Raw genomic sequence first — 16,944 nt, 5'->3', positions numbered from 1 at the left:
AATCATATTTTCATGTGAGGGGTTTTATATGGTACAAACCAGTAAATTTAGCAGACCCGGAGCGTTAGTTTTGTATTTAGCTATTCGGATTGACTTTATGACTAAATTTCAGCTACTAATCATAATATCACTTTTGGTAATCGAATGAATTTCATTGTTGACGAGAAAATAAAAACTCTTTGGATTTTAATGAAATATTGAAGTATTATATATGATTGGAAGTCACTAATACGTTCTTCATTCTTGTTATTGATTTCAACTCATACTTGGTTTGGTTGAATTTTTTCAATTATCACTCAGAACCCACGCGACAGGCTAAACTTACTGGTATTGAAAAGAAGTTATTGTATATTGCTGGATCACAAGTGCGTTCTTCATCAAACATAGGATATTTATACATTCCAATAGAAAACTTCATACTGGTGTTGAAAGGAAAATCTTTTACTTCACAATATATGGTAATCACCCAAAGACGATTGTGGATACTTACAATCGAAACGTCGTGAACTAACTTGGTTTGGAATCTTTCAATTTTATATTTTTAATTTAATTTTTTGTTCAATTTGTTCCATTTTTACTTGTATTTTATTTTACTATTATTTCATTTCAGGTTTTTCGCTTGATATAATTGTTTTTTTCAGCTATTCAGTTTTAGTCTTCTTCTTTGATTTTTAATTCTTATTTTTTTCCAGTTTTATATATATATATATATATATATATATATATATATATATATATATATATATATATAAATATATATATATATATATATATATATATATATATATATATATATATATATATATATATATATATATATATATTATATTTTATATAATATCAGGCAATGGAAGTCCAAACTAATGAAATTCATCATGAAACATTATCAATCACCTTCAAAATATATTTTCAAGAAAAAATATTGGCATATTTGCAAAAATGTAATTATTATAACATAAGATATTTGCTCTATCAAATGTTTCTGCCAACATTTCAGTGTTGAAATTTAAGTATGGTGTAGTGAACCGTGAAATTTGATTGAAGTACTCACCGAAATCGGGACGAAAACTGATGTTGAAATATTTGTGGATTGAGCCAATATGATGTGAATTATTTCACCAAAATAAATTTGGTCCTGAAATTCTTCAGAATTGAAATTTTAGTTTGAAAATCTATATTCTCCTGAGACTCGACGCTCGCAATTGAGGCCGATTTACTTAAAATTCTCATTCAGTATCAAAATAATGACGTTATTTTTCAAAAATGTTTATTTTATCCCTGAGTACAAAAAAAAGTCCATTATAATGGACAACAGGACAGTGACAAAAATATCAGCGTCTGTGATAGTCTCTGAAACAATTTCTCTCTGCTGTCATACAGAGGAAAACATGACAATATTCGCAAAAAAACTTTGTTTTAGCTTTGCAGCCAGTATTTTTGCAGCGGGTTGAATTTTTGAGATCTCCAGTCAAATATGGATAATGCTCAATTTTTCTTTTCGTACCTGTTGTTGATGTTTCGACTAATGTCCTTGTTGAACCCCTTGGGCCATATCTGGTTACTTGTTGACGAATTGGTCTACTTTCAGAATAATTTTCCGTTGAGTCTTCCAAAAGGTATTTTGCAACCAAAATTTTGAAATCAAGAAACTTCATGATTGTTTTCGCACTATCACCACGTTGCTGTCTATCATCTCGGTACTGAATCCAGGCGTTGGCAATACCCAAATCAAATAAATGTATGATTGTTTTTACGGTCCATTTTTTCGTGCGAATACTCATTCTGTAATAGCTGATCATACTATCAATGAGATCAATACCACCCATACAACTTGCTACGCGATGTTTTGAACAAGATAATTAAATTTACAATAGGGTTGCCGAAAATCAAAAACACCACTAACATGCCCGACTAGGTCAGTGGTTTGCACATAGTCGTGGGTGCAACTAATTAAAAGAAAAACAATGATTTTTAACTAAATGGGGAAGCGCCACCAATTTTTGTTGGCCAGTTAAAAATCGGAAAACTGCCCAGTTATTGAGGAAGCCCACTATTGAAATATTTAACTTCTCATAAAAGTAATAATTCTATTTGCAATGACTAAGGAAGTTTATTACAATAATAAAAAACAGAAATACAGTGACCCCTCTGTTTGCCAATTCCTCACTTCAATTGTTAGATTACTACTATCATAATACATTCGCTTATATGTGCTAATATGTGACGTCGCGTAAAAGCTTACACCACTCATCTCAATGAGGTAACTTGTACATTTTATTATAGGAAATAAATTAACACCGGGTTCTTTATTCAAATAACTTAGTCTAAACTTAGCTGCTTTTCGGGTGCTCCTTTTTCGTAAGCTGCCAGGGAATGAATACTGATCCGGCAGTATCGGTGGATACGGATGTAGTAGAAATCTGTTAATATTCCCAGTGGTAATTATTAGTGAAGGTAACGATCAGGAAACTTCTTCAAGAGACTGATCTGGCAATCGATTTCAATTTCCCAAATTCAAGCTGATGCAAATACGCCTTCCTTAGGAATATTCTAACACCCTGAAGAAAAATATTCTCATGTCAACATCGTAATCAAAAGGTGAGAAAAATAAGGACAAAATTTATTATGAGTTCCATAGCTGAGTTGAACAAGGTTGTTTGAAAATACTGCACTAACCTCCTAATAATCGAGAGTGGTTCCAACACAAAACAGACAAAGATCGTCCTCTGAGAATTGAGAGAAAATACTGACTATTTGCCCTTTTTATAAAAATCCTGCTTTTGCAGCGGTGGTTTCCAATATTGTCCCAAACTTCACAATATCAAAAAGGAACCACAGTTGGCTGAAAATTCGAAAATCCCTTCTAGGTAGTTAACGAGCGAAATAATTCAACCAGGCAATCAGTTCATTCAGCAATTCACGATCGAAAAATATCTTTTCGCCAAAATTTCCGTCCTTATCCTTATGTCCTTGGGTGTGAGAAAAAAAAAAGGAACACAACCTATTTACCGACCTAGTCGGTGTCATAGGCGGGTTAGAAAGGTTTTAAATATACATAAATTTGCATGTGGAAATGAATAAACTAACCGATTATTAAAAGTATAAATAAATTGTTTAATTTATAACAAAGCAAAATTGTATCGTAACAAACTGTTGTATGCCCTCACGATATTTGGCCTTTATGGTGTGATAACGGGATTCTTTCTTGGACCAAGTACGGCATTCATCTTATGGTTCAGTTCCTGGAGCGGTTGATGCGAGAAATACAGATTTTATATCGTATCAATGTGCTACATTCACTTCGCCATCATTTCGAACAGTTTGTTCCGAAGAACCCCTTCCCAACCGTGACAGGTATTCTTGATTTCATTATTGTTCCCGTCAACACAATTTCGTTAGCAAGCAAGTTTTCAAGAAGTGGTATTGTTGTGAAGTACCTATCAACGAAAATGTGTGAAACTTCCGCCAGTGTTTTGGATAACCTAATAACTGCTGATGTCCCATCACCCAAATTAGCAATTTCGGTGTCCAACATTGTATGTTTTCCCTGATAGATCTCAAAATCCAGAATCAGATCTTTTGCAGTTGCACAAACAAAATTTTTCAATCCTTCTGAATTTGGTTTGCCCCTCACAAATTGTTTCATTTGACAAACTCTTGTAAAAGGAACATTCGTTCATCAATCGCCACATTTTTGTATCTTGGTAAAGAAAGACATCCATTTCTGATGCGATCTATTATCGGGCGAATTTTATAAAATGTATCTTTCTGTTTATCTACATGAGATACATTTGCATCAATAATGACCTTTAAATTAGCTCAGATTGTGAAGAATCTATCTCGCGTCATGGCATTGGCTACGGAACTAACTTTAGTAGCTTTAGCCCAGTACATTCTCACCTGGGGATATTTCAAACAAGACAACAATACCGATATTCCAAAAAATTTTGTAACTTCCACCATGGTGAGATTCATTGCTTTCCCTTTGTCTTTCATGAATCTCAAATTTGTACAGTCACAGATATTTTGGAAATCAATATCGTCAAAATATAATTTAATGTAGTTTTCAATTTTGAAATCTTTTCGATTTTCACATGTACAGGGGATTTCTTGATCCACAAAGTCGGGTGCCGAAAACTGCTCAGATTTCTTCCAAGCCATTCGCAGAGTACCTAATTCAACCCCAATTATTTTATATTGGTTCAACATTATTACTGATTCATCCAATTTAAATGATTTCTAGAATACGATTATACTCAAAAATAATGTGAATGTTACTCCGTTTTTATCTGCATACCTATAGATGATTCACTTGACAGAATATTAGTTAGTTCATAAACACTATATTCAATGTCGAACTCCATTCAAGTATTTTTTTCAGAACCCTCATGAAAGTATAATTATTTTTAACTACTAAAATATAAAAATGTCATCAAAATAAACAATGACTTCTAGACTTCAGTAAATTAGACAATTTTTGGAAAATTTCTCATTTACATGAAACACCATACCACATTCTTGAATATTTATATCCACCAGAAGATGTTGCAACCTTACAGAACTATAGTCCGTTCATAATTTGTTGATAGCTCACTGCAAGTTTGACCCTCATTAGAGAACTGAAATACAGAGAGGACAGCTAATATGATATAATAACAGAAACCAAACTGAAACTGGCAGTTCAAGATGTTTTCGACTAACCCACCTTCTATCTGAAGAAATACAATACAGCTATAAAACTTTTAATCCGATTATGTAGGTATTTTGAGTGGAAATGAGTGACCAGTGTCGTAGAGTATATGATTAAAACATTAGTTACTTTAAATAAATAAATATATTAATATTCTTAAACTGTAGGTACTGTAAACTGTATTTTTATTTTAAAAAAATTTCTTTATTTTATTCAAAAATAATAAGTTACTTGCAATTTGTAAAAGATACATTTATTTAATTAATACCTATTTTTAAATGATATAAACTACGATTACTTACAAAACTATTCAAATTCAAAATAAACAGGATCATCTTCGGAATCCGAGTCGTCTTGCAGGTTAATAATTAGCGATTGTGTCTCTACAGACGCATCAATTATATTGTCAAGATCCCACATTTTTTGTTCTTCTTCTATTGCATGTCTTACTGCATCTCGCCAATTTTGTTCTGTAATATGTTGTAAAGACTCATATAACAATTCACGTACAGCTTGTATTTTATATGACATATTTTTTCTAGCCACATAGCTTTTCATTTGTGCCCAAATGAGTTCAATTGCATTTAATTCGCAGTGGTAGGGTGGAAGTCTAAGGACTGTGATGTTTCGTCTTTCCGCCGTTTTGTCAACTACGTATTTCTTGAACTTAGATTTGTGTTGCCGGGCAATTTTTAATAGTTCTGCTTTAACCATTCCATCTTCGTAAGGCAGGGACTTATTCCGCAGCCAGTCAATGATATCCTGTTTCTTCCACGCAGTCGTTGGAAGTCTTTCAACTAGTCGTGAATGATAAGGTGCATTATCTAATGCTATAATTGAGTTTGGTGGTATATGTTCAATCATCTGCTCAAAATACTCTTCGAAAACATCAGCTGTCATCTCCTCGTGATAGTCTTTTGTGCTTTTGGATTCAAATTCCAACAAACCATGCTTAGCAAATCCTTTTTCACTGCCAATGTGAGAAACTATTAATCTACTGTCTTTACCAGAGGGTGGGGAAATACCAGTAGACCAACCTTCCATAAAGGCTTGCCTGGAGCTTGATATATTTTTATCTGTCCAAATTTTTGTGAGAGTATGACCTGCGTTTACCCACGTTTCGTCCTGATAGTAAATTGGCCTTCCTTCAGCCCGAAATTTTCGTATAGATCTTAGATACTTTCTTCTCCAACATATTATCTCTTCCCGGTCAATCAAAAGTGATTTTCGGTCTGATTTCTCCCACCGGAAATTTAATTCTTTTAAAACTTGCCACAATTTGGTTCGTCCGACATGAGGCAAATCCGGGTCGTCTCTAACTTCTTGTAAAATTTTGTTTAAGTTAGGTATTTCTTTTTTGTAAAAAAATTCGTGATTTTCTTTCGAATACCATTTTTGGCAAATTCATCAATTTCAATAGGTTTTCTCCCCCTCTTTAAGTATTCGTTTGTATTTGGGTTAGCTATACCTTTTGTTTTTCTTTATGATAGGAACCTATATATTGTTGACTCCCCTACGCCCGTCATGTTGGCACAACTCTTGATTATGTTCTGAACATAATCAAGAGTTGGATTCTGAGAAACCAGAGCATCGTGAACGTTCAAAACAATAGTCTTCTCTCTTGGTGAATAGACAGACTTACTGACTGTACGCAACAGTACCGGTGTAAAACTTGATGATGTTGATGATGATGACGAAGCCATCGCAAGCAATCAAACAAAACAAGCAGGAACGAAAGGTACGTATATGTTTGTAGGAATATACAAAAAAGTTACTCACGCACTGCATAAAATTCGCAAAATAAATATTAGAGACGTTAATTACTGCCGTAGACGCCGAAACACCAACGAGCCGTAAATTGAATGCGATTAAAAAATGTACTAAACCAAAAATTATTTTCATTCGTAACAACTTCACCCTTTCAAGGCAAGTTTCGAATATAAACTGAAGCTTTATATTTAATGAATAAACACCTCAGGAACCTCCGCCTATGATTTTACGAGTTTTACGAGTTTTACGACCGTTTTATGACTTGGGCCCTCATTTTGTGCTATCGACAAATTATGAACGGACTATAGGAATTATGATATATCCGATAAGGAATATATTTTCGAACATGTCAGCTTTGAAAATAAATCTAGTAGATTTGGGAAAAACTGTTCTATCCTCATACATTGACTGAGAGCTCTTGGATCTATACATTTTCTTACATCTCCACTTGGTTTATTATCAGTAACAATAGGATGGACCCAGCCTGTTGACTCTTGGTGAGAAGATTACGTTCATTGATACTAGTTACCAGCAACCAGTTAATGCCCACTTCAGATATAAATCAGTTCCGTAATAAAATGCAGCAAAAATCGGTTCGAACAGAAACAACTTCTGGATATATATACAAAAGAATCGATGGATGTGAATGACTCATGAAACAGAATCATAAATAGTTTCAATGTCATTTCCTCTTGGAACTGATGAGGAGAAGAATTGATTCTTGTATTGAAAGTCTAGATTTACATTTTGAGCATCTGCTTTGAATATTTTTCGGTGATGCTTCAAGTCCGTGAAAAAATTGGAAATTGAATAATGCCTTGTCAAAGTTTTTCCGATTATATTTTCCTTCGAACTTAAAAGATTTGGGAAAGAAAGAAGGCATTTTTAGATCACTCCGGCGTACAGATAATAATTTTTTATTATTTCCGATACAACTTACGTGATCAGAAAGTTTTAACCACAATTGTTTGATCTGATGTTGATGCACGATGATATTTATCATGAATATCAATCAGATAACCCTTTGCGATGCTACTGAAATAACTAATTCGAATATCTTCTGAGTAATGAATGCAAAACCGTTTTTCTATCATAACTATGGAAGCCTGTTATTCTTATGAAGAAGCAATGTAGGACATAATATGTTTATATGGTGTTGACACTGACAAGTTGTAGTATCATGTTTCATAAGTTTTGAATATAATTGTTATTCATGTTCATATAGCTATTCTACTTGTTAACAATTTTGATTTTCGATTTTCAACTGACAATTATTATGATGTTATGTGACCCTTATTATCACAATTAACAAACACATCGACTGTCAGTATAGAAAAAGATCATTACAATCAGCTCAACCATACTACAAAATTAAACAGACTTTCAAACGTACTTTCTCGAACAGAAAGAAATTGAAATGAGTTTGTGAACCAGCAATTCCAAGAATAGAAATTTTCATTAAGTATTCAATTGTGAAAAAATTGGGAAAAATTTGGATATACAGAACGTTTGAGAACTACATTGTTATAACAAAGATAGGAAAATCAAGTCAGGCAATAACTGATGGATATGTAGCATTGGGAAATTTCAGATCGTAAACAGGGGGTTCAAAAAAGTTTGGATAAAGATAGAACATAAGTGTTCCGCGAATTCAGGAAGTTATACCGAGACTTTTTCAAAAACATAAGGCAAATGATTTTCTGCTACTCAAATCAAAAACTTCCCAATGTTTCACCTAACAATTTGAAGAATATATAAAACTGAAAACTTTCCAAACGAGAAACCAAGTCATGGGTTCTTCAATCCCCCACCTCTAAATCCATCGATATGTTGATGTGAAATATATTTATTATATTATGTTTCTCCACCATATTTTTGTGAATAGGGTATATGTTGATGTAATCAATTCCAGTAGCAAAAAAAATATATGAATAATAGTTTAAGAAACTGAAAAACACATTTTGATAGCAACACAAACTAAAAAATGATTCGAAACTAATTTAAGATTACGTTCAAAAAAAAAACAAAGAAAAGAAAAAAATCAATTTCGTTGCAAACAACAAATTATATTTTCATTATTGCCTCAACATGGCAAACAGCTCCTAACCAAGTATTCACGACAATGTATATTCAGCACCCCACTTTTTTTCACAACAAAATATTTTTTTGTGAATAGATTCATTATGATTTCAGACTGATAGAAAATGACTAGTTACATCACGTCATATGACTTATTATCAATGCTAAATACAATCTTGAATTCGTTTTGAATTATTTTTTAGTTTATGCTACTGTTAAAGAGTTTTTTTTTCAGTTTTTTCAACTGTTTTTTATTTTCCATTCTTTAGTTTGACTTGCTATTTCAAGCCCATTTGTTCCAATATAAAATATATACGGATGCGCAGACAGTGTGGTTGTCTCACTTGCTATCACATTACTGTCAGTACTGTCACCGATTCTTGATGAGTGTAAAAAGTTTGAAATCAATATGTCCGTTTAAAGTAAGTCAAAATCGAGTCCATAAAAGTGTGATAACAAACATACAAGTGGAGCTAATGAAAGCATGTTGAAAAGAGTTCGTAAACTCAACTATGTTTCAACTATGATATAATGAAAAATTTAAGAATATAAGAAGTTTGAATGTCGATATTGAAATCATACCACTGTTCAACGTTCATTATATCAATTAATTGATGGATGTAGCCGTTACAATGTTGTAGGAAATGATCATGAAAAATGAGAATTGAAAATTTCTATGTTTTATACCACTTTTATTTGTAACTAACGTTACTGCAGTTTCGTCCTATAAGGACATTTTCAGACTAATATAATAAACTAAAAATGATTAATTACATCTGATAAGAGAACTAGAAATACGTCTTAACACATCGTTAAAAAATATTACCAATTTCGTCCCACCTCACAGCATTAACAATTCACCACTGACTTTAGTGGAAAACATAAGGAACCAAACTACGCCACATAATTCAATTTTAGTTTCATTCGATATAAAGAGTATGTTCTCTAACATGCCGTATAAGCCAAAGTAGACCACATCACTTCCTTTGGAATTTCAACAGCTTTCGATGTGGGCCTAAATCAGAGTTACCTACAATTCAAAAACAAATTTTATAAACAGGATTCAGGTTTACCAATGGGCTCACCCCTTGGTCCACAGTTGGCAGACATATCTATGAACAGCTAGACTATAGACCGCTATAGTAAATTCCGACCTGGATAAAAAACATATTCAATTTTGGTACAGATATGTAGACGATATTCTCGCCTGTTTCAGAGGTACTACACAACAGCTGAACCAATTTATGACATTCGTGAATAATCTCAAAATTAACATTCAGTTCACAACCAAAACAGATATAGAGAAACAGATAAATTTCTTAGACTTGACCATTACACACAAACAGAATGAATTTGAGTTCAATGTATTCAGAAAACTGAGCTATATAGACTTTCCATCGAGACAGTCATAAATTAGCAGCCTAAAAGTCAATGTTGCACAGCTCATTCTCACTGCCTTCGTCAACTAACAATCTACCTAGGGAAATTAAAATAATTACACAGATATGCAATAATAAAGATTTCAACGCAGACACAATACAGAAGTTAGTCAGAAAACAAAGCTGTAAATTAACTTATTCAATTTCAAAACTTCCCACCCCTAGTACTTCGTTCAGCAGAGAGAATTTGCCGTAGGCAAAAAACACGTCAATTTAGATATCGAGGTAGAAGTTTGAAACCAGTGCTAGTGGTATTTTAGGTTTAACCCCCTTACCCCTAGCTACCCCCACTTGATAATTTTGGATGGCACTCCCTATCTTGTAACATATCATTTTGAAGATCTTGAAAATCCTCACTCAACTCCGTTAAGAAATCTGAAATTGGTTGATCCGTTCTCGTAAAATAGGGCAAAAAGGAAATGAATTATAACAAAATGCAAAAATTCATGGAACCGCTACCACTGACTCAATAACGGTATGTTTATGTCTCTTTTTTATACAGAGTTTTTTGCTTTAGCTGAAAGTTAGATAAGGACAAACAGTTGCTTCTTGGCGTCAGTTACAATTAAATGGTGAAAACATTTATCAGAATTAGTTATTCCTGATTTCAAACTGTTTGTCAAGTGGTGTCAGTTGCACTGACAGTAATACAATTTCAGTTCTTTCTTTACAAGAAAGAACTGAAATTATTTTTATTTATGGTGCTGAAGATAGGTGTGCTCGTAGGACAGCCCGGGTTTTTAATGAAAGGCATGCATGCCAAAATGTGAGTCACCCATATGTTCTAGACCGTATTAAAAAATTTGAAGAGACCGGTTCTGTGTACAAACAAAGCAGTAAAGCAGCCGACAGTTCTTACGGAAGCCGCACAAATTGAGATTTTAGGCCAATTCGCTGTTGAGCCTACTACTTCAATTTTGAAAGTGGCTAAGTTAGTAAATATTTCAGTTGGTTGTATACACAAAGTTTCAAAACTGAACAAGTTCTTTCCTTACAAAATGAATATTCTTCAGCAGTTCAGTGAGGGTATGATAGGAGAATTGGAATTCTGGGGAACGAAATAATTGGCCCTATTTTTATTGAAGAAAATTTAACTGGTCAATTGTATTTGAACTCATCGGAAAATGTAATCGATCCACTCATAAAACAGTCCTTAGAACGCCAAGTTGATGAAGAAGACAACCCGCTGTTGGATGAACAAAATTTACATTTTCAACTGGACGGCGCACCGCCACACTACGCATTGCATGTTCGACAGTGATTCGATCAACGGTATCCTGACAAATGGATTGGCAGAAGAGGCGCTCTGGAATGGCGGGCGAGATCTCCGGATTTAACGCTATTGGATTTCTTTCTCTGGAGTTATTTGAAGACAATGGTATACAAAAAATTCCGCAGGACATTCAGGATCCAAGACACAGGATTACCGACACATGCAGACAAATTAATAACGAAACATTTACAAAAATCTGACAGGAATTCGAGAATAGATTGTAGTTTTGCTTAGCTACCAATGGTGAACATTTTGAACACCTAATAAAATAGGGTATATTTATTTAATTGCAATAGCTGTCATTTTATTTTTTATTATAATTAATTTCCTTTTTGCCCTTTTTTACGAGAACGGATAAACCAATTCCAGTTTTCTAAACGGGATTGAGTGATGATTTTTAAGATCTTTAAAATGATGTATTACAAGATTGAGGGTGCCATTTGAAATTATTAAGTGGGGGTAGCTAGGGGTAAGGGGGTTGAAATACCACTGGCACTGATTTTAAACTACCTTCTCGATATCTAAATTGACGTGCTTTTTGCCTACGGCAAATTCTCTCTGCTAAACGAAGTACACTAGGGGAGGGAAGTTTTTAAATGAAGGCACTGTAGATTAATATACCCCCAGGTAAGACAATCAGAAATCAAGAAATGGAAAACTCTCGACATATTTTGAAAAAGAACAAAGATAATCACGGGTTTCTTCAGAAAAAACAATTTGGAAGTGACATTCAGACCACATGCCAAGTCATCTGGTTTCCTTTTCAATGCCAAAGAGAAGGTGGACAACTTGGAGAATTCCGGAGTTCATAAGCTCAATTGTCCGGAGTGTGTCAAAACGGTATGCTGGACATGAAAGGTTCTCCAGATGAGATAAAAATGATTCGACATTTTCAAACCATTCCTTGGCATGTACTCACAAGTTCCCGAATCTAAACTATTCGGAAATTTTTGAAGAAATGGTTGCAAACTCAGGTATTTGGAATCCTTGGAAATTCATGAGCATAAACATTGTTAACGTATTCCAAAAACACATTATTGTGAGATTTTCACTAAATTGTTTTACACCTGTACCTGTAAACGAAGTACCTGGATTTTAAGTAGCTGATATTTTACCTGAGTTTCTAACGAATTAAATTACCTGCACTTATGTACCATTTTCACATTTGAAAAAATATATTCAGTAACGGAGAGTTATTGAGTTCTAATTGATCATTCAGTAAATTACCCGAATTCCTGAATCTATTGATTTCTAAACATTCTAGAAGATCAAGTTTCAAACTCTTTTCTTCTAAATGTAACACCTCGTACTCATGATTGAACTCATGTCCTTCTGCTAAAAGATGGTTTGCAAATGTGGAATTGGTCTTTCTATTTACAAAACTACTCCTATGTTCTTTAATTCGTTGGAAAAATGTTCTCCCTGTTTGGTCAATATACAGTTTTGGACAAGAGCCACAAGTCAGCTTATATACTCCTGATCTATCCGACACCAAAGTTTTGTCCTTATTGTTTTTAATAAATTTACTTAGGTTATTATTCGTTCTATAAGCTACGTTTACGCCTTTTTTCTTCAAAAAACGGGCAATATTCCTGTTTGGTTCCCCACATATGTCAATGTCTTATAACTAACGTTATCGCATCTTGAATATGGGTAGACCAGATCCATGGCTTGCTTTTGTCGTTTTTTGGAAAGAATGGAGTTTACAATATCTACCTTATAGCCGTTATTAATCGCGATTTGTTTGATCAAATTCAGTTCTTTCTGGAAATCCCTATCAGACAGTGGAATATTCAATAATCTGTGAAGCATACTATTGAATGCAGCAACTTTATGCTGGTACGGGTGTGTGGAGGAATTATGTATGATAATGTCCGTGTACGATGGTTTGTGGAAAATTGCAAACTCATGTTTATTGTTATTTTTCGTAATGGTTAAGTCCAGGTAATTTATTGAATTATTTACCTCCCTCTCAGTGGTAAATTTTATTGACGGGTGGATGGAATTGGCATATTCAATGAACTTGCCTAATTGCCTATCTGTACCAGTAAAACATACTAAGATATCATCTACGTATCTGTACCAGTACAAAAAATTGTTGGCTAACTGATTATTATGGATTTCACACTCTATGTTATCCATGAAAATTTCCGCCAGTAAGGGACTCAAAGGATTCCCCATTATTAGTCCTTCATTGCATGAAAAGAATTCTCCGTCAAACTGGAAATAATTTTGGGACACATAAATGGTGAGTAAATCAACAATCTCCTGTTTTATCAGTGGATTCACGTGGTTTTTGTCTAAGAGACACTCCACTAGTCCAATTGTTTCAGTTGGCGGGATACTGGGAATTAGTGGATAATATTAAAGACGTAATCCTCCCAGATAACTCAAAATTAATATCGTTCGATGTCCAAAATTTATTTCCCAGTATGCCGCCAAAAATCTCACAATAGAGTGTTTTTGGAATACGTTAGTTATGGATTTTCATCAAGTATCGGCCGATTCCATCATATATAAACATTGTTGGTGCAACCTGTTGAGTTATCAAATCGATCTAGTTTATTTACCGGTTTTCAAATAAGCGTATCCACATTGTCACAAGTAAACAAAATTCAGGTACTCAATCAAGCTAATTACCTCTATTATTACCTACAGTAGTGTTACATAAGGGCTATTGTAATCAATCGTTTTTCGTTCAATACGTTCGAAAATGTCCTCATAGGACGAAACTGCAGGAACGTTAGTTACAAACAAAAGTGGTAAAAACATTAAAAGTTTCAACATTCTTATATCTTTGGAAGTGTTCGTTCTTGGAAGCCCAAGTTTATTTTCATGCCACATTAACGTGCTGTCATCCGCAAACATAGCGAATTATCCTTGAAAGGAACATGAAATATTTATCATCTTCAAAAATAGTTTTCAATGGCGGTCTTTCTGTAACATTTACATTGGAAATTTCGTGTTTACACCAAGCATACATCTTGTACAATCCGTAAAAATGTATATGTAAAACATTCATTATTCCTCTGCCTTGGCGAAATAGTCCGCAAACTGGTAGACGATAAAACAGTTTGTTTTTCATGACATTTGCTCAACATATGTACCATCAAATGTCCCTACAGAAAAAGAATTGTAAGGAGAACATGTCCTGCGGTCTGGTATTCCCAAGAGAATTACCCAAACGAGATAAGCTGAACGAAATGATTAATTGAAAACCTGACTCGTAGTACGTGTACAGGGTTCACGATATTCAAACTCATACATGAATTATGACACTGCCAGCATACTACTTTGTCCCAATAGGTAAAGATATGAGGACGTGATGGAATAATGCATTCTCGTAGAATAGTTTTTCTGATCGTCGATCGTTCAATGAGTAATTTCGATCAATATTTGGCATTCAGTAGACTGTGAACATTTTTAAAAAACTGCGTTTTTGTTTTGACAGCATCATAATGATGTTTTCATAAAACTTTGTTTTGGTACATGAGTACCAATTTTCGGCAATCTACAATGATAACATGATAAAAACTATATTTACGTAAAGTACATACACTTTTATGACAATGATATTCATTATCACTGAGATGGTCTCATACCAGATGTCTTTCTGATGCAATATGTATTACTAAATATCTGAAATGGGGTAATGATGTACATATAACATCCCAAAACGAACACATTCTGGATAATAGTCATTACATCTTATGCATTTTTGAAACAATGTCTTCAATGTGACTTCACAAATGGAGTGGGCATACTCGGAGACTGGCTGTAAATCAAATTATTCAAAAGAACAATTCGTTCAGGCCAGTTGATGGACTGACACCTATAAGAAAACAACTACTTCCCTGGCTAATACCACGAAGGGTGTTGGATTATATCCGACAGGTGTCATATCAATCGGATATGCGGTTGGTTACCTCGTTCACATGCAGTTCGCTTCAACCCAGTTCGAAAACTGATGATCTGAAGGAATTTGATTTTCAATTATCGGAAATCATCGACTTTATATTGATGATTGATACAATCATAGCAATGGTCAAACAGCTCGAAACCAGTCTGCAAGTGTATTCTAATAATTGAAAATCGATTGCGGCAGTTGTATCGCCAACATGATATGCAGGAATAACTTCTGTGAAGAATCCTGCACTGACACTTCTCGGATATAATCCAACACCCTTCTTGGCATAAGCCAGGGGAGTAATTGTTTTTTTATAGGTGTCAGTCCATCAACCTACACTGTAGGTAATTTGGGACTGGCCTGAAAGCATTGTTCTTTTAGATAATGTGATTTACAGCAAGTCGCCAATTATGCCCACTCAATTTGTGAAGTTTTCTTCTTTATATAAGGAATTGGGCAAAATTTGGGTATGCGGTTGGTTACCTCGTTCACAAGCAGATGGGACGATGACAAACATGTTGTTTGTTGTTCGCTTCAGCCCACTTCGAGGAATGATGCTCTGAAGGATTTTGATTTCCAATTGTCGGAAATCATTGACTTTATGTTGATGATATACACTACCTTGCACTGACGAGTGGCTTAACAACCCCAAACCGGTCTGCAAGTGTGTTTCAATAGTTGAAAATCGATTGCGACAGTTTTATCGCCAACAGCATATGCAGATATAACTTCAGTGAAGAATCCTGCACTGACACCTGTCGAATATAATCCAACACCCTTCGTGTTAGTCTATTAACCTAGAGTGTAACGTAATTTGAGACTGGTCTGAACGCATTGTTCTTTTGGATAATTTGCTTCAATATGACCTCAAAATTATGTTATTTTGGAATACTTAGAACTTTCATCTTCAACCATTGTTTAATTTGTTTCAAACAATACAAAAATAAACAATTATATTTCTTGAAGATTTGAATATATCGGTAAAAATACAGACTTTTCATCGATTGATGGGATACGTATCTTGACAAGCCCAAAAAAAATTATAGATATGATAAAAATCTATAACGTATTCATGAAATTAATGTTTTGGTCTCCTACTTTTCCACCTTTATACAGAAAAATATGGTAATAATCCAAAAAAAGAAAGGAACCTATCAATTTAAAAAAAGTAACTTTCAGACAGAAACTGAAAAAAAAGTCTTTTCGGAACAACTACTTTCACATTACACGAATTCTACGAAAGAAAAATACTTCAGAAACAACTACTTTTATATGAACACTGATTTATGCAAAAACCGCTTTTTTCTATTCAGTTCGTATTCCAAACATTCGTTATGGAATTCTGTTTAAAAAAATCTGTTTAAAATCTGTTTTTTCGTTAACCAGCAGTTGGACCTCTTCGAACGACAACCCCCAGAAGTTGAAACTTGAAACTAAGAACTAACGAGGTCTTACCTCTTAACGTGTGATTCCTAACATGAAGTGAATCGGATATTTGAATTGAAAGGGATCTATTTCTAGGAGAGGTTAATTTTTTGGGAAAGAAGAAATTTGTTCTTCTACTTCTTCATCTTGATACAAAAACATGTAATTCTATATAAGATTATGCAAAAAAGTAACTTCCAGACACAGACTGTAATAAAATGCTCTTTCGAAACAGCTAGTTTCATGTAAACATTAAATACACGAAAGAAAAAAACTTTCGAAACCAATACTTTTGTATGAACACAAAATCGCCTTTCATCTTCTCAGTTTGTATTCCAAATATTAGATACCATTCACAGGA

The sequence above is a fragment of the Leptinotarsa decemlineata genome, unplaced genomic scaffold (assembly GCF_025532065.1).
Source record: "Leptinotarsa decemlineata unplaced genomic scaffold, Ldec_3_MD MMD2_tig00026358_RagTag_RagTag, whole genome shotgun sequence".
Taxonomy (NCBI): Eukaryota; Metazoa; Arthropoda; class Insecta; order Coleoptera; family Chrysomelidae; genus Leptinotarsa; species Leptinotarsa decemlineata.
This window is presented reverse-complemented; position numbering follows the sequence as displayed.